Source organism: Musca autumnalis, unplaced genomic scaffold, assembly GCF_047663935.1.
Source record: "Musca autumnalis isolate F117 unplaced genomic scaffold, ASM4766393v1 scaffold_5, whole genome shotgun sequence".
NCBI classification, from domain to species: Eukaryota; Metazoa; Arthropoda; class Insecta; order Diptera; family Muscidae; genus Musca; species Musca autumnalis.
The window spans coordinates 3,468,288-3,495,428 of record NW_027412088.1 but is presented as its reverse complement, the minus strand read 5'-3'; positions in this window follow the sequence as shown (position 1 = coordinate 3,495,428).

Below are 27,141 nucleotides of genomic sequence, written 5' to 3'. Positions count from 1 at the left end.
CTAGAAACTTGTTTGTTGAAATCGGAGGTACATTTTTGTAGTTGACTGTATCCTTAATTTTTGGGCGGTTGCTATTTTTGCCATCAAGAACCGTTCATAGACATTTTGCATATTCCAGAAAGTTGTTTATTAATGCCTCTGCTACAATATTGTGATTGATTGTTTTCTTGAATTTTGAACGGTTTAATATCTATGGAGCAGAATCCTAGAAAAGAGGATAAAAATCGCAATTGTGTTGCTATTTTGACCATTAAGACCTGTACCTTCAGGGTTCGTATATTCTAGAAATATGTTTACTGAGATCTGAGGTACATTTTTGTATTTGGTAGTTTGCTTCAAATTTGATCGGTTTGGTAGCTGTATAACAAAACTTGAGAAAATTTTTAAAAGAAATTTGACCATGACGATTTTGACCTTGCAGATGAAGTTTGATGGGTTATATGTGTTCAACATTTTTATTCTTTAAGACAAGAGCTACAACTTTGCCTCTGAGAAAAATCCAAATTTTCTAACGGCTTAGAGGATATAGTCCTGACTAAATTACCCTTTTTTACATCAAAGCCTCAAACCTTTGGAGGCCTATAACCGCGAAAGTTGATGAGATAAGGAAAAACGGCGAGACACGTGTCTTCTCATTTTTGGTGTTCTATCACACTGTGGAGTCAGAATATGGTTAATAAACTCAAAAAATTACACACAGTGTAACCTAAGAAAATATTTTTTATGTCATAAAACGTAAAAAATTTACTTCTTTAACCGAAGTGATTGGGTCCCTGCAATCTTACTAAAAAGTACATTAAGAAGAAGGAGTTTTTACACGGAGTCGGGCAATATAGACTTCTCTCACGAACTCCAAATCCTACTCGCAGTACTCTTTGAGACCACGAAACACATGTTTAGACTTTGCCAAACATGGTCTAATAAATATTTGAGAAAACTATATCAGAAACCAATCGTCAAACTTGTAGCTAAGTCCTGACAAAATAATATGAGTCGAAAACTCCAAGATTTTTGTTCCGACTGTATTTTCCATCTTTGAAATAATCTATCAAAAGAAGCGTTTTAATTTATTAGCTGTACGAGAAGAAGCTTTTGAACTCGATGACATTAACAATTTTCTGGATATCGGTTTTGCTATTTATTGGAACTAGAATTCAAATATTTTGTAAAAAAAATAAGCAAATATCTCTAATCTGTCCACACCGATTAATCAATCACTTGTGCCCAAAGTTGTTACTTGTAAACGGTTGGAAGTAAACTCATGAAAACTTGTCAATTATATTTCGAAAAGCAGGTAAAATAGTATCAATCGGCTTTGACTTTTTTCTATCGACAGATCGAAAATCGACTTCACATACAAAATATTTTTCCCCAAGATTTGTATTCTGGAAGTTTTCAGAATTTTGTGCCTTTATTCGGACACATAACTTACCGACAAAAATATCGAAACTTAACGATTGTTTACGTTCTGAACAAATGTTTTTTTTTTTCTTAAACTTTGTTTGGAAAAATATTACGTCGTCCAAACTTTTTACCAAATCGGTTAATCCGTTTGAGAGATGTCATGCGTTCCAGCCAAAGAGGCAGACTGAGATAAATGACGGCAGATTGTCTGACCCGGATTTAATCCAAACATTTGTGGAGTCTAAACTATTCGGGCATGTTCTGGAATTCACCGTGTATCCATTTCACATCACACATGCACTTCACCTGTGAAAGCAATTGATGTTCTGTATTTCACGTGAAAAGAGCTTTCATATTTCACGAAAGAACTTTGGAAAGCTTAAAGCTTTCAAACTTTATCATTAACAATAAAAAATATCAGCCTATGTTGGCGCATCAACGAATACACATGTGTGTGAGGGTATGTACGCTTTGTTCGTTTGATTGTTTACGAAACAGGCGTAAACAAAGAAACGAACTTCTACAAGAGCGCGTACATGTTGAATTTGTTACTTTAAATTTTAGTCCTATGCAGTTTTTTGTAGGAATTTGCAATTAGTTTCTTTAAAAAAATAAGGATTCACTCATCTCTCGCCATCAAAATTACAGTGTGAGGAATACACCCCAATTAGGTGTAAAGTGTGTTGTGGAACAGCTTTAGGTGTGTTCGATACACGTGAGGTGCAGAGGTGAATGCCAGAACATGCCCGATTATTTCGATTAGGGACATTTGTATTGTATATAAGTGTATATATGTACATACAATAGGAAAAAAAAACAACAATTAATTTTTTTTTATTATTTTTTATTTATATTTTATTTATTTTCAAACTGAGCCTGCTTGGGTTATATGTTTCTAGATATACAATAAATAGTTACTGAAGTTGCTTATAATAACGACTAAAAATGAAAAAATCCTTAACGAAAATTTTTTGGACGAAAAGGGAAAAAATATGAAGCAATTAACAAATCAACAGTGTCAATGACGACAGAAATAGAAAAGATAAGTATTTTTTAAGGAATTTCATTGAAATAATTCATTAATCTGTTTTTGAAAGTCTGTTGAGAAACTGAAAACCTTTTATACTAGGAGGCAACGAGTTCCACAATTTAGCAATTCGGGTAGAAAAAGATTTGTAGACAATACTTGAAGTAAAGAGACATTTTTGTATCTGAGAGTTTCTAGAAATAGATAGATACTGGAAATAAGGATATAAAGATATGAAGGTTGTCCACGTTTAATCAAATTAAAAAAGAAACAGAGACAGAGGATTTCAAGAAACCGATCAAATGAAGAGCCTAAAAACCGAAGAGAAAGCTGTGAATAATTGTTTCCACCACACACAAATTTTAATATTTTACCAAAGCAGGACATAAGTTGATTTATATTATTCTCGGCGGTACCCAGTATTACCACAATACCACAAAGAATGTGAAAAACAAATTTGTAGAAATAAATTTCTAATTGGTTTTCGAGATATAGTCTACGAAAATTCCTTGATATATGGTACATTTTGTAGATTGTTCATTTCATGCACTTCCATTCCCACAATATTGAACCCGTAATATTTTTTGTTTTGATACAGGATACCATAAAACTCGAAAATGACATAGAAAATACGGGGTATATTCATGGCGGAACTCCGAGCTAGTTTATATAATTCATGTTGCCATTAGTGACTAAAAAACCGCACTACAGGAATCGCACTACAGATCCAAATTAAGCATAAAACGAACATACAAACATATCATATGTCACAAAAAACAACAACTTTTTATTTAATTGAATTAATTGAGCTATCATGACCTAAGGAGCTTGTATGGAAAAAGTGATATCTAGCGAAGTCCACACACACGCAACCAATATGCTACGATCGTTTCGCTGGTGGTTAATTCAGCTCATCAGGCATATCAGGAGTGGTGCTAGGCAAAGGCTGAGTTTGAACACTTGTATATATACTAAAACTTATTGCAAATTTGCAGTTGTGAAGTATTTTTGAAGCCTTTTAACTATCAATTCAACCCAGTGTCTCTGGTCTTAATAGAATCATTTTCACTACACACACACATATGTGTATACAATCGTAGGTGTTTTTCCTTCATGAATTGTAATGTCTTCCAGTTCGGAAGTTTGATAGATTGGCAGTGGCTTAGAACGCTAAGACGTCGGCAACATTGCTGGAGAGGTCCCAGGTTCAGCTGGGGCAGCCAGGCTCTGCCTTATTGTTGTCTGATTAGGATGAAGGTCATTTATTTGTGAAAGTTTTATTTAATTGAGACAGTTTTATTTAATTGTGTGGACTCCAACAACAACTTTTATGTATTATTTTCCACAATAAATAAATGAGTTTATAATTTTTGTAAGATGTGAAATCAATACTCAACATTAAAGGAAGAAATATTTAATCTTACTAAAAGACCATCTGCAGGTCGTAATCATTGCATAGTTGACAATTGGGATCCATGCCATTTTTTGGCATCTATGAAATGCAATGCCGGAAGCATCCAATTGTTATAAATCCAACATAACATCAAACGTCATGTAGTGTACACGAAAGTAAATTGAAAATGGGAATAAGATGGAAATCTGCAGACAAATCAAAAGATTTTTTTGTATGCGATGAGGAATTCAATTGGCTTTCTCATCAACAATAAACAAACCAAGTCTGCGATAATCTGTGGATAAGAATGAAATTCAAGAAAAGACTAACAACAACAATGAAAAAGTGCATGCCAAAAAAACAAAAAAAGCTCTGCATAAATAAACCTATTGTAGCTCTTAAAATTCATTTGTGTACAGATGAGTTGTGCGCTAATCTTAAGATTAGAACCCACGTTGTGATAAAATAAGCATTTGATGAGCATATCATTTCATCAAAAAATGAATGCCAATAAAGTATTGTGGGATTAAATAAAAAAAAAAAACTTTCATAAATAACGGCGATATTTTGGGTATTTGCCGATCCATATAAAATAAGACATATTCGAACAAAGTCAATTCCTTATTGTCTCTCTTTAACTGTACATCATCATATACATCAATTTCAACATCGTTATTTAACCGACACTGATTCTGCGTTCATTACCAAACAAAATACATATCTAAGTTTCTACAAAACAAGTAAGAAAAGTCTATAGTCGGACGGAGCCGACCATGGGATACCCTATACCACTATCCCTGGACAATCGCTCTCCACGGAACTTCTTTTCAATGACTGTGAAAATTTAATTATCAAATATCAGAGATGTAATGTTTAACACTTATGACCAAAACCAAAAAGTTATCTAGCATCACAAAGACATTTTTGTAGCAAGAAAGGAAAATTTAGTTCACACAAACTAAAATGTAATGAAACCCACTTATGTAGTACTACTACTTCCGTTGATTAACCGCTACGTTATTAAAATTTTTACCAATTTCACACAAAAGTTTCAGTCCATTTAACCCGCTAAGTATTATCTGATCTTCACGTTGGTTTATACGCTTCTTCTACATCATAAACTCAAACTTTGTTTAAAATTTTGACCTACAGAACCGCTACAAAATTAGTTAAAATTTTGTTTTTGGTCCATTTCATTCCCTGAACATTTCACGATCATCAGCAAAAACTAATCATTTCTATTCTGGCCCGAACCCATTCTCCTTAAAAAATTCGTTACAATCGGTCTATAATTGCGGTCTTAAGCTTGTTTACAATTTTTAATGGACACACATCGCTAAATCGCTTTATCTCGTCGAGATATGAATTTTGGCATACCAAATAAGGGGTATACGACGAATATTTCGTGGTGTTACATAAACTTTTGGAGAGACAATATTCAGCATGGGATAAAAATGTGGTTCTCTAAACAGAACCCATTATATATTAGGCAGTAGGACCGTTATCTATCAAACACTTTATTGCAATTTAAATCAGAGGAAAGGTCAGTAGTTTTTTCCATATTTAGGCTACTTTGCGAAATATATATGTCCTCAAGGAATTAAAATATCGACCAAAAATAAAATGTTTATATTTTTCATACAAAAGTAATGGTCCATTTCACCCGCTAAAGAATATCAGATCATCATTCAAAATTGTAGGCATCTTTTTCGACCTATACCCTTACCCGGTGCAAAATTTCGTGACTATTGATATATAATTGCGACTTCTAGCGAGTTTATTATTACACTACAAACAAATATCGGAATATATTAGGCTGTAACTCTGTTATATGATCATGCACACCAACATAATTGGCATCAATTGAAAGGTCAAGCGTTCCACTTTCAAGTATATCTCACTTGTCCAGAATGTCACTACCAGGAATTAAGATATAAGCTGTATATTAAAAATTTTCACAATTTTCACACAAATGTTTTGGTCTATTTAACCCTCTAAATATTATCCGATCGCCATATCAAATTGCAAGCTTCTCCTTTGTGATATACTCTTACCTTATTTAAAATTACGCGTTGATCGGACTATTATTGAGACTTGCAGAGCCGCTAGAAAATTGGATAAATATTATGTTTTTGGTCCATTTCACCCGCTAAATATTTCACGATCATCACTAATAAGAATAAGGATCTATTCTGATCTGAACCCGACCTCCATACAAAATTTCGTGACGATCGGTCCATAATTGCGGCCTGGAGCGTGTTTACAATTTATAATGGACAGACAGACGGACAGACACACATCTCAAAATCGCTTTATCTCGTCGAGATATAAAGATTGGTATACCACATTGGGGGTCTCCGACTAATATTTCGCGGTGTTACATGAATTTTTACCAAAACAAACTTATAATACCCTTTTCCACATTGTGGTATAGGGTATAAAAAACTTGCTCTACCTGCCCCTGAAATACTTCTAAGAGTTACTATAGCACGCAACAGCATTATACACATATCAAATACGTCATAGAGATGAAATCGTGCGTAAGTCCAAATTCCAACATTTCCCCCAAATTAACGAAAGTTGCTTCTTTGGACGTATACAAACCTTTCGACATTTTTACAGTAAATACAATGCCAGAATTTTTATGTTTACAGCAACGGTTACAGCCAATTGGCCCAAATTAATGAAACACAATGTAATTGGTTCAAGTACAAGTAGAAGAGGGCAGTCAAGCCTGTTAGCCACACACCGTATTCTACAGCTTAACTCACCTAAGTAGAAACACTTGGCTGAAGTTGAACGACAAGTGTAAACGGTTTTGCTTGGCTTTGTTGTAAAAACGGAAATGAGCGTGTTAAGTAAAACGGATGCAAAGCCTTAAATAGCCGGAAATGTGGTTGGAAGTAGCTAAACTGTCATCCACTGCCAACGAATTAAATGTCAACACTATGCAAAACAACAGAGTTTTTTTCTTCGTCCGAATGTCATTGTCACACGGACAATTTGCGGTCGAACTGAAGAGAATACTTACATACAAACACTCATATTCAAAAACCATGTATGTATATGCTAACATGCCATATTGGGCCACATTTAATCATTCTGACTGAGAAACGAGATACATTCCTAGATAAAATAACGAAACGATATCAAGTTTAGTGACACATATCATGGATATCGAAACAATTTCAGTACTTAACTCGCTATATCAGGTATTTTTAATTCATTTTTCGAGTTCCATTTTATTACAATTTCTATGGGTCAGAAAATGGAAAAGTACGGTTTTCTGCCTTATTCTCTGCAGTGCCAAATCCTTCGTAGAAGCCAATTCACGGTGTGCCTTAACCAACTTTAAAGAACCCCTAAAAATGTGAACTTAAATCGCGATTTATTTGAAAATCCCTCCGGCGATTTTTTTTTTTTGTTTCTTGATATTTCTCATCTATTGGCATTGTAGTTTCGCAATCTGCAAAATATTCCCAGGTGTAGGCACCTTCCATTTAAAATTAGTTAAGGCGCACCTTGAATTATGACGAAATTAAACGGCCAAAATAAAGAATATAATTTTTATATTATTATTGGAACCCGTATTTTTCAGGATATCATCACCCAGTGTACAAACTTTGAACTTTTGCAAGAAAAATATTTAAAAGTTACCATTTCATCTTGCTACGTCAAGACTTCAGCGTGACGTATGGCTTAACTATAGGATAAGTAAAACAGTGGATTTATTGGGTATTATGGCGAAAATACTTTTCCACCAAACGTTAATTTTAATTTTTTATATTAATTCTTAAAATTTATTTTATATTACAAAATATTTCTACTCTTATTATTTCAAAAATGTCATTCGAGTCACTGTTTCTAAAGCGTAAATTGTTTTGCATTTCTATTAATATTGATTTTCGCTAAATTAGATACAATATTTGCATATCAATTCTTTTCTTACATCACTATGACTGAAAGAGAAAACAACAACAATAACAATACTCCAGTATAGTTGCAGCACTCTGGTTTATGAGTATGAGCACATGAATAACCTCAGGTTAATCTCTTTTTAAGTTGTTTTGTTGTTGCTGTCGGTAGGGCTCAACTGCAAGCGCATTTTGCCATTTACACTGATGCCTGCTTGTACACAACAATGTTTGCAGTCAAACATTAAAAATAATAAATGAATGAATTTATGTTTCTGTATGTTGTACATGCAGGCTTAAGTGTATATTGGTGGAGATGTTTACTGCTGAAAATTCTGGAGTGAGTTATTAAAATTTTTGGAATAAACAAGAGGTTGATGATTATTAAAATCTCAATTCTCTTTCTATTCAATTTGGACCTTCACCAGGGACACTTGTCGATAAGTATCATTACATACAAAACAGTGATTGCCTGTTCTTTGCATGCTGATATACATCACATGCTATTGTGTATTGATATTCTTTTCTTTAATAAAAACTGTTTTTGGTACTTTTCGATTGAAAAGAAATTAACTATTTTTTATATATTTTTTGAAAACTATTTTGAAACTTTACGTACAGGGTACCTTTCATGTTTCCGGTACAAATGTGAATTAAATGTGAAAAAGATGTACAAACACATAAAATCGGACGGATTTATTTCTTAATCTTAACTAAATTTAATAGATCACAAATGCCATAGAACGCTTTCTGTCCGAATTTCATAATAAAAATTTACGTACATAGCATGTTTGGTGCATCAGAAACATAAAATAGGGCGAACATGTATGTATATGGGAGCTCCGAACCGATTTCAATAAAAGTTTGTTTAACATTTTTAGTCCCAAATCCGTCACACATTCGAAATTTCATCAAAATTGGACAGACGTAACGTGTTTGGTGGATCAAGTACATGAAATCCAGCGAAAATATATATGGGAGCTATATCCAAATCTAAACCTTTTTTATACCCTCCACCATAGTATGGAGAGTATATTAAGTTTGTCATTCCGTTTGTAACACATCGAACTAATCATTTGCGACCCTATAAAGTATATATTCTTGATCAGGATAAAATTCTAATACGATCTAGCCATGTCCGTCCGTATGTCCGTCCGTCTGTTGTAATCACTCTAGCGCCCGCAATAATTGATATAGAGTGCTGAGATTTTGCACCCGAGGGTCTTTTTTCCATAGGCAGGTCAAGTTCGAAGATTTGCTATATCGGTCCACTCTTAGGTATAGCCCCCATATAACGGTACCTCCGGATTTGAGGTATTTTCACGTTCTTCGCCACATTTGCAGACCGAATTAGCTATAATTTGGCATTTAGGGTTCCTGGGGGCCAAGAAACATATCTACAAACAAATATGTATATAGGTCCAAGTTTTGGTATAGCCCGCATATAACGGTTCCTCCCGATTTGAAGTATTTTGGTGTTTTTCGCTACATTTTCAGACCGGATTAGATACAATTTGGCATTTAGGGTCTCTGTAGGTCAAAAAACATTCAAAATTCCACGTCCACGTTTTGGTATAGCCCCCATATAAAGATACCGCCCGTTTTCAGGTAATTTGAAGTTTTTATTTACTTTTTATACCCTCCACCATATGGAGGGTATAATTAAATTTGTCATTCCGTTTGTAACACATCGAAATATTCGTCGGAGACCCTATAAAGTATATATATTACTGATCAGCATAAAATTCTATGTCGATTTAACCATGTCCGTCTGTCCGTCCGTCTGTCTGTTGAAATCAAGATACAGCTCCCAATTTTAAAGATAGAGAGTCAATAATTGGTACAGAAGTTTTTATTGCTTGCAGGATAGTTGGTTTTGAAAATGGGATATATCGGTCCACGTTTTGATATAGCCCCCATAGAACGGTACCTCCCGATTTTCGGTATTTTTAAGGTTTTAGCGCCATTATCCTACCAAAGTGGCTAAAATTTGGTATTTAGTTATCGTTGGGTGTATAAAACTTTCCACTTGAAATTTGTTGGTATAAGTCCACGCCTTCATATAGCCCCCATAGAACGGTACCTCCCAATATTCTGTATTTTCAAGGTTTTAGCTTCATTATCCCATCAAAATGGCTGAAATTTGGTAATTAGTCTTCGTTGAGGATATAAAACGTTCCACCTAAAATTTTGGTATAGGACCACTTCTCAATATAGTCTCCATAGAACGGTATCTCCCGATATTCGGTATTTTGGAGGTTTTAGCTTCATTATCCCACCAAAATGGCTGAAATTTGGTATTTAGTTATCGTTGGGTGTATAGAACTTTCCACCTGAAATTTGTTGGTATAGGTTCACGCCTTCATATAGCCCCCATAAAACGGTACCTCCCAATTTTCGGTATTTTGAAAGTTTTAGCTTCATTGTCTCACCGAAATGGCCAAAATTTAGTACTTAGTCTTCATTGGTGGTATAAAACTTTCTCCCAGAATTTTGTCTGTATAGGTCCACGTCTTCATATAGCCCCCATAGAACGGTACCTCCCGATTTCCGGTATATTGAAGATTTTGACCTCAATATTCCACCGAAATGGCTGAAATTTGGTATTAAGACTTCACTTCTCCAATAAATTTGTCTGTATAGGTTCACGCCATCATATAGCCCCCATTAAACTATACCTGCCGATTTTCAGTATTTTGAAGGTTTTAGCTTCATTATCTCACCCAAATGGCTGAAGTTAGGTACTTAGTCTTCGTTGGAGTATAAAACTTTCCCCCAGAATTTTGTTTGTATAGGTCCACGCCTTCATATAGCCCCCATAGAACGGTCCCTCCCGATTTTCGATATTTTGAAAGTTAGACATATTGTTTTACGAAAATTGCTGAAATTTGGTATTTAGCCTTCTTCATAAACGAAAGGAAACAAATTGTTCCAATTTGCTTCAGTACAACTCGTGGTGGAGGGTATAAAAAGTTCTGCCCGGCCGAACTTAACGACTTTCTTACTTGTTATTTATTTATTTAGCAATAATGTTCAGTCTTACGACCTAAGGGCTGTAAAGTACAGTTCGATTAATAAAACATGATTTATGTATAAGTATAAATATAAGGGATAACTTACTACTGAAACAAAAATACATTAATATAATAACACTGTGCAAAATTTTTAGCTAATCGTGTGCAAACAACTTCTGTTGAGCATTTTATGAAAGTAGAGACCTACTAGACGAAACCCACATTTGGGTTTTGTTTTCTTAGATCGGGTTCGGATTTTATGACCTCATCTAAACGTGGTTAAATATTGACTTTTTAAAGATAATCGGGGTTATATATCTGAAACCAATACAAATCTTGTTCTGGCCCCTCCAGCAAACTTGTAGATAAGAGCAAGAACAACATGTTTGGAGGTATAACTTTAGGGTTACAATTTTGCTGAATACTGCAAAACAAAATTCTCATTAGTTTCTGAGATAAAGTCCCGATCATTGGAAAAAGGCTCTTTTAAGTCGGGTTTAGATGAGGCCATAAAATCCAAACCCGATCTAAGAACACAAAACCCGTCTAGGGTTTTTGTAGTCTCAATATGTACTTTCAGAAATGTTGGCATTTCCAGTGTTGCACAGTGTAATATTATTGTAAAACAAAATTCCTTTTTGAATATTAAAGTTTTGAAACTACCCATGATGTAATATACATCTTGTTGAGGAGTGCTATACTACAAAAATAATATAGTTGAATTACAACTCAACTGACACTCATAAGGGATTGGAACTACTCGATTTAATATTGAAAATCAATTTTTAACAACGATTGTACTCATCGATTTTCTTGAATTTTTTATTAATCTACGATCAATTACAACAATCCCAGCAAAAATTCGGATCCGTTAGTCATTATGTAACCTATTACAAAGTAATATAACAAAAATAACTACTTATATAACTCCTTATTAAGTAATGAGTACGGTGGCAGAGAGCTTGTGTGTCCCACTGTAAATCCAAGGGTTGTGCGTTCAACGCTCAACGTCGGCCGGGTACTTTTTTTTAAAAAATCATGTAAACATACGTACACGTTCGTAATGTTCGTGTGCGTGGCCGAGTGTGTAGTGTGTTAGGCTACAAAGCAGAAGTTCGTGTGTTCAAATCCAGCAGATGGCGAAATAAAAAAAAATAAAATAAAAATATGAAGTATGTTGAAAATGAAAACAAATTCCACCTCAACTGTTCTAAAAATAGAAAATATAAATCTTTAATTTATAGCTTATTTTTCAACTTCCAGTGGCCATAACATGACTAGTTATTCTAGTGGTTATATTGGTCATAGAATAAGTAGCTATTCAGTGCGACATGCCCCTGTTTTTTCAGAAGATAATTATTTAAATACGGAAGGGAGGAATGCTAAAAACTGTAATGTTGTATTTTTTTTTTTTTTTTTTTTTTTTTTTGTATAATAAGAAATGTTTCACTCTGGTATAAAGGAAAATTTGTATTAGCCAATTTTAAAAAAATTAAAAAAATAGTAATCGTTCGAATCCCTCTACCAAAGAGGACTTAAAATTTTTGTAATTAATCGTAGTTTAATACAAAAAAATCAAGAAAATCGAAGAGTACAAGCATTGTTAAAAATTTATTTTTAATATTAAATCGCGAAAATTGCATCCAAGCCCACTGTGCATTTTTTCTATTTTTTATTAAATAGCTGATAAAACAGCAAAACATACAAACAAGATTTGTTATTATACCCTCAGCATTTATGCTAACGAGGGTATATACACTTTCATACGGGCAAAATGTGCATCATCGAAATAATGGTTTTAGACCCCAAGTATGTTTGGACGAAATGTGTTTCAGACAATTTTGAGTCGATTTAGCAATGTCCGTCCGTCTGTCTGTCTGGCTGGTACGCACGATAACTCTCGAACGGATGAACCGATTTGGTCCAACATTTGGCTTTCGCAATATTTTGTCCAAACTTAGTTTAAGTTCGAAGATGGGTTATATCGGTCCACAACTTCCTGTACCTCCCCCACAAAAGTTCGAAAATGTTCGGAACATTTTTGATTAAGCGATCACTAAGTAGAAGAGGATATCAACAAGGTTTGCTTAAGAAATTAGTAAAATCTTAAAGCTTCTTACCCTCTTAATCCCAATTTCAAATATTTCCTATTGTTTCTTATCCTTCTTTACAAAGAAAAAAAAAACTTACCATATTTTCATATGCTCAAACATTGTTAAAATCATAAAAAGAAAAGAAAGAAATGGCAAGACTAACAATTTAGTTGCAATAAATTCAATTATTACATGTTACATGACAACAATTTTCACATACTTATCTCTACAAGATGATGCAAAATTCAATAAAGAAATGCAAACATACGCATCACTAAACTTTGTACTCCATCCACTCTGTTCTTTTTTTACGAATTATATTGGCGAACTTTTCAATATGCGAGTAAAACGAAGAAAAGCCGTCCTTCTAATATCGAAGAAAAAAGAACCTTTGATGCCAGCATTTCTTCGATTTAACATCAGTACATTTTTTATTCGTTTTTATTGAACTTAAAGTAGAACAAACAACCATAAAGAACCAATCAAATGTGGAATTCGACGCGTTGAGAAGGAATAGCAGCGTAAAATTTTGCGACGCACAATAATATCCCTAGAGGGAAAACTATATGAATGCTCACACGGACACACTCACACACATGCCCACAGTCGCCCTTTTCCGCCTGAGCAAAGAGTTTAAAACAAAAATTCCAATATTACCAGCAGACAGAATAAAACGATGTTTTCACATCGCCAACTTCAGGAGCAAGAGTTCTTTCTAGCTATCCCACAAACTACATATTCCACTGTCTGTACAATAAATACAACAATTGACAACAAATTATGGAAAATACGAGCTACAAGTAACGCCAACTACGCCAAAGTCTGCACTGGATTGAGGATAATACAATATTTTCTCATTTCTCTGTTGTTACAGAGATGGAGTAGGGTGGCATTTATGCAGCTTTTGACAAAAGCTACAGCAGCACTACCGTACCATTCGATCGATGTCGACCCGGCCAACGAATTAGGGAAAGGGACATTTACCAATAAGCTGTGCTTAACGTAAATAGGTGTTATTGTGAAAAGAGAGGCAGCACACAGCAGACATTGCAGCAAAAGCAATACCACCGCCATCAGCATTGACAATTTTCTGGCTGTCAGTGACAGTGGCAGCAAGCAATAGCAACAGCATCCATATTAGCAATGCCACGACAATATCGTTGATCTAACGACATTTTCAATAATGTCAACATTAAAAGTCAAAATATTTTCCAATAACAAATAGCTAAGGAGGGGAATAATAACTGCAATTGAAGTAACTTGACAGTATGGCTCGTTTGGTATAGGGAATGCTGTGGATATTCAATTGCCGTAAAAATATAACAAACGTCACAAAAATAAAATTGTCCTACACCAAAATTAATCGGGAGTTCTGATGTAAAAATTTAGGTTTTGTTGGTTTTTTTCACTTCATTTTTTGAATAGATAAACGAATAGAAAAACGGTTTTTCTTAGTTTTTGAAATTTAAACGGGTATAACTTCTTTTTTCACGACGGATTTCTATAATTATAAAATTTTTTAACATTTGTACATTTGTGCGTATGGTGTAATTGAATTTTCTCTACTTAATATTAAGTATACACTACTACTAATGTGCCGTTTCTACGGTACGTCGTTTTGTTCTCTATTCGTAGTTCGACTCAAGCAAAACTCTGTGAGCGAACGATGATTTTTCTACGTTGTTCTAGTAGAAATACTCTCCGAACGACGAATAAATACACTCTGTTTCATGTCAATAGCACATTTCAAATTGCTTTTTGTTACTTCAATTTAGTCGATATCCGTGGAATAACCTCGGGAAAGTTTATATATCTTGGTTTATAATTTTATGAAGTATCTTTCAACAGAAAGTTTGGCTTCGATAAAGTACCGTTATATATATTTTTAATTTTCAAAAGTTGTACGGTTTAAATTGTTTCATCGGAATATCACATTTTTTAATAACTTGAGTAAAAATGTAAATTTTGAACGCTACTGTTACGATTCTTTAAAATTGGAATAAATAAAAGCTATTTCGAGTTTAAAACGCTAAAATTGGTCGAACTATGTTTTGAATACCGGGGAAATAAGACCTTATGGAAGCTGTGGACTTTAATTGTCTATAATACGTTAACAATTTGGCATAAATTTTCAGTTTCTGCTTAGTTTTATAAAAAAACTAAAGAAAAACGAAGGAATGAAGAGAGATGGTGCAAAATAAACCTGCAATTCTACTGAAAATTGGGTATTTTTGATCGAGAAACTTCAAATTCCTACGACTTCTATTCCATAATACGGGTCAATCATGGCATTAAGACAAGTTAATCATTAAAATATCAGGTGTTTGTTATTGCTCTGGGTCTGAGCCAACATACTATCAAGAAAAAACGAGGTCGTTCCTATACACAGAAAGAAACTAGGTTGAATTTCTGTGGCAGGTATAATGAATATTATAAGGAAAAACCAGTAGACATTTCCCGAGGCAAAGTAATCATTATTTGCAGGTTCTCGATGGCAGAAACGTTCACTTCTTAGTTCTCCTGGAAGAGAAGAACTTAATAGACCATCTGCATAGCCGAGGTGACCGCCTCATGGAATCGGAATGTACAAAATATTGCGGTACAAAATTTAAGGTTATCTCCAGTTTATGTCTGTGTAAGAAATCTAACCTATTTTCTTTCTATGTATTGGAAGGATCTCGTTTTTTCTTGAGATTGAATCTTCAACAATAAACAAAACAAACAAAAAACAGCCGAGGCACGGGCGAACGGAGCTTTGTTAAAAACAAAATTCCAAAAACAACCTCACAGGCAACTGTGGTGATGTTATTTTCAACTCACAGAATTCGACGAATTCTTAGTTGATACGTGCTGACATGATGCAGAATATTTTGATTATTCTGACTCAATTGTGCGGTCAACAGATTTAGGAGGATACAGAAAATTTCTCGTTCTGTTTAATTTTCTGGTCACTCTTATTGACCTGTTTATCGACACCGAGTCAGCGGTTAAGAGAACTGATGAGGAAGTTTGGCTGCTTCCGAAACTATAGTATTCTCTGCCTCCGCTCGTAGTAATCAATTTCATTATCTACTGTTAAACATTTTGTTTCTTCAAATTTTGAAGCAACAAAATATGGACTATAGCTGAAATAAATACACAACAATTATTAAAAATTATTTTAAAATTTTGGAAATTGGACAAAACTTTATCAATCAAGAATAGAAGTACATAAGTAGAAGCTAGTGTCTAGTACCGCATGCGGATAGGTTTGGTATCGAACCAAGCGGATTCTGGTATTGGTTGCAGGATTCTTTTTCAAGGATCTCTTAATATGATTTTCTGGTCGTTGACCTTAGTTCACAATTTTGTTGATTTGTTATAGTCTTGTTCCACTTTTCCGAAATTTAGTGTGGGAGGTACCCGAAGGAGTGAACCGATAGAGTCCATATCGAAACCTCATCCATGTCTGGTAGACATTTTACGAAGTACAAAGTTTGGACCAAATCGATTGCTTCCTATGAGAGTTATCGTTTACACAATTTTACAGAAAAATTTTGAACTTTTTGAGGAAGGTACCCGAAGGAGTAGACCGATATGGCCCATTTTTATACCCTCAGCCTTTAGGCTAAAGAGGAATAATGGTTTTAGACCCCAAGTATGTTTGGACGAAATGTGTTTCAGACAATTTGGAGTCGATCTAGCCATGTCCGTCCGTCTGTCTGTCCGTCTGTCTGTCCTGCTGGCTGGAGCGCACGATAACCCTCGAACGGATGATCCGATTCGGTTCAAATTTTGGCTTTCGTAATATTTTGCCCAAACTTAGTTTAAGTTCGAAGATGGGCTATATCGGTCCACTCCTTCCAGTACCTTCCCCACAAAAGTTCGAAAATGTTCGGAAAATTTGTGCGCACGATAACTCTTGAAGGGGGTAACCGATTTGGTTCATACTTTGCCCATCGTGAAATATGTACCAGACTTAGATGAGGTTCCAACATGGACTCAATAGATCTACTCCTTCGGGTACCTCCCACACAAAATTTCGGATAAGTTCAGTTTAGGACCTGTTCTCGAATCGCTTTGATTTTTGTTTTAGCAACTTGTATTCACTGCCCCCAATACGACGATACAAGTTTCATCAGGGGCAAGTCCAAACTTTCTGAGAAAATAGCCTGAAAGTTTCCCAAAAACCCTATGACACGGTGTGAAGTGGTTGGAGCGCAAGATAACTCTCGAACGGATCTGCTGATTGGGTCCAAAATTTGGCCTTAGTAATATTTTGTCCAAACATAGTTTAAGTTCGAAGATAAGCCATATCGGTCCACTCCTCCAGGTACCTCCCCCACAAAATTTCAAAAATGTCAGGAAAAATTGTTCGTACGGTAACTTTTGAAGGGAGTGGCCGAATTGGTCCATACTTTACACATAATAATATATCTAGCAGATATAGATCAGGTTCAAATATGGACTATATTTGTCCACTCCATCCAGTACCTCCCAAATAAAATTTCGGATAAGTTCACTTTAAGACCTGCTATCGAATCACTTTTATTTTTGTTGAAACAACTTGCATTCGCTGCCTCAATTATGATGGTAAAATTTTTTTCAGGGGCAAATCCACACTTCTTAAGCAAACAGCCCGAAGGGAAAATAACGCCCCTATGACACCATATGTAGTCGCTGGAGATCGGCTTCCATAATGGTCAATGTCGATCCATTCCCTTAATTACTTCCTCCGCAAAACTTCTGCTCTTTAATCTAATCAAAGTTTTTGTCGGTTCATACGTCCATACGTACGTTTTTTGTTTCAATATACACAGGCTGAGGGTATATCTCTGTCGGCCAAGCCGACTGATACTTTTTTTACTTGTCGAACTTAAACTAAGTTTGGGCAAAATATTACGAAGTGCAATATTTGATTCGAAACGGTTGATCCGTTCGAGAATTATCGTGCACACCAGCCAGCCAGACAGACAGACAGACGGACGAACATTGCTAAATCGACTGCAAATTGTCGGGAACGAATTTCGTCTAAAATTACTTGTGGTCTAAACCATTATTTCGATGAGACACATTTTTGGTCGTATCAAAGTGTATATACCCTCTTTAGCTTAAAAGCCTGAGGGTATTATGATGGTTGAATTATCTAGATTTTACTTGAGTGTTTTTGTTTTTGCGATCTTTCTTTTTTTAGATTTTACTTATTTAAAATGCGATCTTGATCAAGTTATTTTAGGGATTGAAATAAATAAAATAAATTGAAATAATAAATAAATTGAAATATTAAATATTTCATGACTTTTATGTAATCTGTAATTATAAATTTTTTTAAATGGACGCGAGCACTATGTTCTACTTCCAAAACAACCAGCAATAATATAGGCCTCAATTAACATTATATTGTCATAACAAATGTCATTACAAATTATTACTTGATTTGTATGTTCTTAGAATTGTTACGACACACTTCATTCCATTAAAACAAAATAAATACACATTTCCACATCCACCACTTCACTTTTTTCCTTCCCATCATCCAACACAATTTATTATTGTCGATATTATATCAAAATAACTAATTTCCTAATTTTGAAATATAATAATTTATTTAACATTCATTTCTACTAATTCAAAATAATAAACAAACAGTAGTCCTTGTTCATATATAAATACACACATACGTATATTATATTGTGTTTCTAAAAGTTAGGACAATTCCATTACATGTTGAAATGTGCAAATACATACATACATATGTATCTAATTAAAAATTAAATTTATTATGTTTTGAAAAAGAATGACAAAACTCAACAACTAACACAACAACAGCAATACAGTGAATGAACTAAAATGTTCAACAAATTTTCCACGCTCAAGTGAATTGTGTAATTGATGACCAAAAAATAGACAAAATTTTAAAAAGCTTTGAAAGCCAAACTATCGGAATCTGTTCCATGGTGGCGAATAAAATTGCACTTGATCCCAGATATTGAAAGGACTACACCATGGAAATCTTCCCAAATGGAAACCGAGTGCAATGCAACAATTCATTCACCGAGCACAAAGGGACACTTGTGAAAACTGCATCAAGTCATTGCTCCGGGGTGGTATGGTCAAAACCTGAGGACATTGCATATGTCATCACTGGCATCATAGTCGACCAACCACTCGTATCAGCGTCAGCTTCATCACAAATTCCCACGACGGACGAGCGATACTTCAAATTTATGATGATTACAATAAATAAAGTGAAACCACATAAAATGCCGGGAAACCAATTGCAAAATGGAAACATTTTAAAATATTCCGTCATCGCTGACTCGCAGAAAAAAATCGACACAAAAAACACCACCACAACAAAAAGCAGCGAAATAAAAACACAACAACAGCACAAATAAATTTTAAAGTTTAATTTATAATAAATACATTTATTTATAGTTGACAGTTTCAATGGATTTTCGAACGACCGAAACAGTGGCTGCCACATGCACACACCATGGCGATGCTGAGGACGACAGTGCCAATAATGCCATTAATGTCAATATTGACAATGATGATTATGACGAGGCAAGAGAATGCGAATGATGTAAGTGCAGTAGGGCAGTTCGCAAAAGTGTCCGGCACATACCACTGCAGACAGACAATTCAATTTCAAATATTCTGTCAACGATGTCCTTTGTTTTTGTACCAAAAATAATTGTGGTAAAAAGTAGGACAATCATGTCAGAATTGGAAAAAATGCGACGAATTTAAGCTCGGTGCAAAAAAATAAATAGAGTTATTCATGTGGTCGAATAAAAATGCATGCCCTTTCTGTTGGAATGTGCATCGTTTTGTCATCTGTTTTAGACTAAACGCCTCTTTGTATCTCCTGCTGGTGCAACATCAACATCAGCAGAGTGAATAACTCTACAACAAATTAAAAATAAAAACAATATTAGTTTTAAATATTTATGCAAATATTTTAATTAAATCCAATTCTCTCTGTCTCTGCGTGTATGTGAGTGTGTGTGTTGAGTGGTTCTGTGAATGTGTGCATAATCCCTTTGTAACCAAATTATTATTATTTCTGTTTACAGAGGATAATAAATTACATTTCAGATTAATAAAACAAATATGACAAAATGCATTTTTCATTGAACACTCACGCAAATTACCATCAAATGCTGTACATGTGTAGAACATGTGTAAATACCGAATGCTAATGTGGGAACATTGGGGTGGAACGATATTGAAGTCCCTAAATATACTGCAATTACGATTTAGTTGTTGAAACCAGTCCATGGTCAAAAGAAAAAAAGTCAACTACACACCTTTTTAAATCGTCTGCCACAAGACTGATTTGATTGGAAAGTTCACCGAGTTGAAAAATATGTGGGCGATGTACCCAATATATGAAAAATGCAACACAACAGGTAACATCGGAAAATTAAAGGGCAAAATATTAGTACAAAGGGTATTCAGAAAAAAAAGTAAAATATAATCTGTCGGCTTTGCCGATACCTAAATACACTCATTGGCTGACTGTACAGGTGGATCCCTAATTTTAAAAGTAAATATCAAAGGCGACGATAGAAGTTTTGGGCGTTTGTGGGACAAATCATTCCATTGACAGTATAAATCTACACTTAACAAAAAAACCCCTATGTATATTTCAAGAATACTACTTTGACGGGGGAAAATTATGGAGAATAATATTATAGTCTTGTATTAAGAACCACAAAGACTTCTACAACTTAAGCCCAAGAAGTGTATAAAGAAGTGACTCTAAATATTGAAACATTACGGACCCATATCTCAGGACGTATTGACTTCACCTAACAAAACGAAAAATTATAGTGTTGTAGTTCTGATCACAATAAAAACGTGTTGGTCACCATAGGATTTTTAGAGCTTTTGATCATTATGTCAGGATTTGCCCATCAAAAAACTTTTATAGTTGTAATCACAATCAAAAGGACTACCTTCAATGAACATTCCAAATCAATCTTCGTACAGCCCTTAAACTGCACTCAACCGAATATTTTGAGCAGTTGTGACGAGCTACCGGAAAGAGTTGCACGATATGGTCTACATCCGAATTTGATTTAAGTTATATAAGAAACAATTAAGAATTTCTCAGTAAATATGGACTTGCGCCCAAAAAACATGCTGCAAAAAATTTATAAACGATACCAGACGAGTCACAGTGCGAAATATGGGAACTTTAGTGGAACTTTACTCAAAAATTAAAGAACATAGAACTAATGAGATTCTTGTTGAACTCCATTGCTAAGTGTCCCATGACAAATGCCTCATACTCAGTTTTGCGATTTACCCCGCGAAACAACTAGAAATGCACTTAAAAGTTACACTTTTTTTACAATATTTTAGTAATAGAGTGGTACAAACAAATGGTTAGTTAGTTTACTATAGTTTTTTGTCGCTGTTATAATTCTTGAAATTTTTTTAAAGTCTACTAAATTATGTTCTTTTATAATCTTTGGAAGTTTTTAAATGTGTTGTCATGAGTTGCAGACTAAATCGCACATTTTCTGAGAAGTAGGATATTTTTCTTTGGGCAACCCTAAAAATAGCTGCAGGTTCGCGCAGTTTTGAGAGATATGCGACTTTTTCAGAAAGTTATTGGAATATTCATATATCTACATATTTTTTTGAAAATTTGATAGAAAAACCGGTATTAGACGTCATTGGTGGTTTCTATAGTTGCTTTCTATAGTTTGAAGACTATTCTTGCTAATTTCATTCACATTATATAGAAAAAATTGTTAAATTTGAGCAGTTTTCGCAGGACATCGAATAGTACCTAAAACAAAGCATAGTTACACCAGATGATAGACTCATTTGCAGAACCGTGTAATAAGACTATGTAAAACGTATGTTATATCAATTTTGAAATAGTAAAAATAAAAAAATCTCAATTTTTATACCCTCAGCATTTATGCTAACGAGGGTAAATACACTTTCATACGGGCAAAATGTGCCTCATCTAAATAGTGGTTTTAGACCCAAAGTATGTTTGGACGAAATGTGTTTCAGAAAATTTGGAGTCGGCTGGCTGGTGCGCACGATAACTCTCGAACGGATGAGCCGATTGGGTCCAAAATTTGGCTTTCGTAATATTTTGTCCAAACTTAGTTTAAGTTCGAAGACGGGTTATATCGGTCCACTCCTTCCGGTACCTCTCCCATAAAAGTTCGAAAATGTTCGAAAAATTTGTGCGCAAGATAACTCTTTCTACCAGACTTAGATGAGGTTCCCATATGGACTCAATCGGTCCACTCCTTCGGGTACCTCCCACACAAAATTTTGGAAATTTTCAGTTTAGGACCAGCTCTCGAATCGCTTCGGTTTTTGTTGTAACATCTTGTATTTACCGTCCCCATACGACGGTACAAGTTTTATCAGGGGCAAGTCCATACTTCCTGAAAAAATAGCCTGAAAATTACAAAAAAAACCCTATAACACCGTGTGTAGTGGTTGGAGCGCAAGATAACTCTCGAACCGATATGCCGATTTGGTCCAAAATTTGACCTTCGTAATATTTTGTCCAAACTTTGCTTAAGTTTGATAATAAGCCATATCGGTACACTCCTTCAGGTACCTCCCCCACAAAAGTTCAAAAATATTCGGAAAAATTGTGCGCACGATAAGTCTTTAAGGCAGTGACCGATGTGGTCCATACATTACACACCCTAATATATCTACCAGATGTATATCAGTTTTGAATATGGATTATATTTGTCCACTCCTTTGCGTACCCACACAAAATTTCGGATTAGTTCACTTTAAGACCTGCTCTCGAATCACTTTTATTTCTGTTGAAGCCGTATGCATTCACTGCCTCAATTACGATTGTAAAAGTTTTTCAGGGGCAAGTCCATTCTTCTTTATAAAACTGCCCGAAAGGTGTAAAAACCCCATAGCACCATATGTAGTCGTTGAAGAGCACTATAACTCTCGTACTGATCAACCGATTTGGTCCAAAATTTGACTTTCGTCATATTTTGTCCAAACTTAGTCTCAGTTCCTCCTCAATATTTAAAAAATGTCACTAAAAATGCAAAACGGAATGCACGATGTCTCTTTAAAAGGGGGCAACCAATTTGTTCAAAACTTTGGATCTCCTAATATGTTGTCCAAATTTAGTTTAACTTCCAAAATGACCGATATCGATTTTCTGGTCCAAAATTTATGCGATGACCCACTGAAATGACTAGTGGTCGCGATATCTATCAAAAATAAGATCAACTTTCGTAATGGACTATGTCGGTCCATTCCTTTAAGTACCTCCTCACCAACACTTTTGAATTTTAATCCAAATCCACATTTTTGTCGGCAAGTTCAAATGTCCAAAAAAGGCCACAAAATTCTGAAAAGACCCTAAATACATTCGATCTGTCCGTAGATGATAGTTTAAATACAGAAAGGTTGAGGGTATATCTCTGTCGGCAAAGCCGACGGATACTTTTTCACTTGTTTTATTTTCTTTTGTTAATGTTTGTAGATTTTTGGGTTAAGATCGGTTAGGGCCAAAGCAAGGATCTATGCTGTAAATAGATTTATTAGAACATTTTTTATTCAAAGAATACAAATTTCAAGCAAGCAAACTGGGTTGGCAATAATTACCTAACACCTTCAAAATATCTCACATGGTGGACCCCTCGTATTGGAGCTATATCAAAACGAGAACCTACGTTGCTTATATTTCGCAAAGCGCTTTTCTACCTACGAAGAACAAAACAAAAAAATCTAAAATAAAACAAATAGGTTGTGCTTGGAACCTTTGAAATATGTCATATCGGCCGGTATCGCTCAATGGGGACTATACCAAAACGCGAACAGATATTGACAATATTTTGTACAGACGTTCTCCATCTACTGAAACCCTAATATACCAAATTGCAGCGAAATCGGTTGAAAAATTAACCTAATACATTAAAACGGTCGCCACCGATACGTGATGGCTATAGGAAACCGCGGGTCTATTTTTGGAAATTTGTAGTAACCTACGTCCTTTACATTAAAAGTTATGAGTAAAGACCCATTAAAGTGCCCATATTTCGCACTGTGCGAGTCCTTAAACTGCACTCTTTCTAAACATTGTGTGCGAGGTACCAGGACGAGTGATCCCAGTATGTAAGAAATTATACGATGTACCACGTTTGAACAAAATAGGTTTCTCCCTTCGAGGGTTATTATGTACTACCCAGTTTAGTTGGTGTCGACAGGCTATTTTTTTGGGTCATTATTTCAGGAAGTATGGGCTTGCCCACGAAAAAATTGCACCGTCGAAACAGGGCCCGCAAGAAGAACTTATTTACAAAAAAATTCAAAAAGACCCGAGAAAAGCTGTTAAACTTTACTTTTTCCAAATTTTGTGCACGAGAGTTATCGTGCCCACCATTTTAGCGACATTTTTTCAACTTTTGTGTGAAGAGACAGTTGGACGGACATAGACAAATCAACTCCAAATTGTCTGAAATGGATTTCGTCCAAACATACTTGGGGTCTGGAACCATTATTTCGATGAGCCAAAATTTTGGTCGCATCAAAGTGCATATACCTTCTTTTGTTTAAATGTTGAGGGTATAATTACGATGTAAAATGTCAATAATCAATGTCAGTTACTCCTTTCGTTAGTTATCAGGCCAATCAGACATTTTAGTTGGTCTCACCCTACAGTAGTCTCAATGTATCGAAAGGAGTACCAAAAATAGTACTAATCGAGCTATCGCTTCGAAATTTTAAGCATATGTTTATAACGATCCCCTAATATAAAAAACAAAAAATTGTGGATGTAGGTCCATATAAAACTAACGCCCGATTTTTTGGTATTTTGACGATTTTAGCCAAATTTTCATACCGATTTGGATGTAATTTTGTATTTTGAGTTACGAATGAAGAAAATAATCACTTGCAAAAAATCTAAATATAGGTCTACTTTTAGGTAAGGCCCCCATGAAAACGTACCGCCCGCGTTTTGATTTTTGAGTGAACAAAATACTTCCTTGCAAAAAATATTTAATATGGGCCCACGTTTAGGTGTAGCTCCGATATAAACGTACCTTCCGATTTTCGGAATTTCGAAGATTTTACAAGCGGAGTATAAAGTGAATAACTTACCGGGTGTCGTATGGAGGCAGCTGGATTTTTTGTCGTAAACTTTATTCATTTACAAAGAATTTATTTTTAAGGTAGTTCGAAAACGAATTATGAATATGTTTTTTTTTTCGTAAAAACATTATCAATACCATCAACAATGAAACTTTTTATGTTAGAAATTGTACATTTTCCTCTTCAATTTATTAAATTTACAGAATATTTATTTCATTTATTTTGTCGGCATTCATTTTTCGATTTTTTGACGGGAACCGCTGTGCAACCCCGTTGAGTTTTTGACTACTATGTGAGGAATTGCACAAAACAGGAAATATTTACTTGCACTCGGAAAAATGTTACCTTCGTAATAGCGACGTGGAACTCCTGTCGCAAAAAAAAAATCAAAACTATGCGATAGCTTCGAATTAGTTTATTTATAAAGCCTAACCTAATCTGTATCATGTACAAATATTACGATATTCAAAATATGGACCAAATCATTAACTCAAATGACAGTTCGTTCTTTAAAGTTCGTTATATGTATATTATGTGTTGGAATTTCGTCGACATCGTAACATATGTTCATCTTGGTCACACCCTTCTATAATATTTTTCCAAGAATGATTGTGATTGTACACCTCCAGCATCATTTTTGTTTTCCCTACTATTGAATGTCTTCCCACTTAAAGGACAATTTTAAAGAAATAAAAATAAATACCACCATAGAAAGTCAATAGGCTGATATTAAAACACATGAAGATGGTATTACCTTTACTGGAAACTTGCAATGGGCATCAATGGCCAAATTTCACATCCATATAAATAAATATTGCATTCGAAGCATATAAATAAAATATAAAATTGATTTTGGCTCTGCCACAATCGACAAAGGGAATAAAATCACCATCTACCGGGGGCAAACAAACATACACCGCGTCACGTATGTATGTTTGATGTGGCAAGACAAATGCTTTGCTTCCACCAGATTTTACAGCCTTCGTTTTTGGTTCATACTATTTTCCAGCCGTTCTACCGCTCTTCTAGTATATTTGATGTTGAAATTATTAATGTGGAGAACGTTCCTAAAACAAGAAAATTGTGGCAGTTGATATTTATTTTTGTATCTTGTCTGGCATTCCGTTGCTCCATTTTGTTGCTCTCCTCAGACTGTCAACAAAAATTTCAAATTGATTTATTTCGCAACGGCCAAATATCAACGACTCGAAAGGACGCAAACACTGGTGATGGCATTCATCCGGCGCTCAGCGTTCCATCAAAGCGGAAATAACAAATGGCACATTGCAAAATTGTCTGTCGCTGATGTGACCCGATATTTGGACGGGGAAGTTAAATATTCTATACTTTTGGGAAATATTTCCTCAAAAAGATGTGATGTGTGTCTTCTTTGGTAGCCATCACATTTGGGCCAATACTACTGCTAATATTACAGATACATTACAGTTGAACGTAATGCAACTTACCGCAGTGAGCAAGCCATCGACTGGGTCCCCAAGTGTGATGTTCATAGACTTAGAAATAAAGCAAAACTGCTGCTGCTGTTGCCAAGGCTATTCACAAGTACACAGTGGTCACTGGTTACACAACAGTGGAATACTGCGACATACAGAGACCGAAAGAGGGCAATGCACTGAGCTCTACCTACTCACCATCCATACTAACTTCCACTTCCACCAAAGATATGAACTGCCAGCTTCCGCAACAGGATAAACGTCGCAACAAATTTTCATTTTCCTAAACGAAAATGAATGCAGCGGACACATTTGTTGGAACCGATATCGAAATAATGATAAAAAGGAATGCCACAGCAGGACAGAAGCCACTTGCACGGTGACTTCTGTTGCCGTGCACTAAACTGTCTATTGTTTAAAACATCATCGATACTTGCGTACAGGGGAAGCGAGGAACTTAGATGCCATGGGATGAGACGGTCATTCTCCATTTGGGCAATTTATCCTGCAAGTATCTGTGGAAGCCATTATCGGACATTGTTTGTTGTTGGCAAATTATTTACTCAAACAACAGTTGTCTGCAACATTGCATCCGTTTTTCATTTGCTTTGCGAACAACAACGGTTGCCGTACTTGTTGTTGACTGGTCGACGATTGTCGGCACTAATCTTGATAACATATTGGACAACAGCAACGTCGGCCAGAGAACAACAACTATTGTTAAATCATTGAATATAACAATAGGA